The sequence below is a fragment of the Rhagoletis pomonella genome, unplaced genomic scaffold, assembly GCF_013731165.1.
Source record: "Rhagoletis pomonella isolate Grant_MI unplaced genomic scaffold, Rhpom_1.0 Rhpom_scaffold_00011, whole genome shotgun sequence".
Classification (NCBI taxonomy): domain Eukaryota; kingdom Metazoa; phylum Arthropoda; class Insecta; order Diptera; family Tephritidae; genus Rhagoletis; species Rhagoletis pomonella.
Window position 1 is genome coordinate 4,878,482 of NW_023458565.1, and position 217 is coordinate 4,878,698.

Sequence of the window (217 nt, forward strand, 5' to 3'; positions counted from 1 at the left end):
GTCATTTCGACAGAGCACATCTAGAATTCATTGTAAACTGGTTTGAGATCGTTAATATAAAAATGATTTTATACATACACTTGTGATCAGCTTATTAAGTCATCAACATTTTGATCGATTTTGGCTATTTTCCATTTGTTTATTTAATGTTTATTATTTTTTCATAAAAGCCAAGCTCATTTTATAACAAACAAAATATAGATCCACATTTCAAACT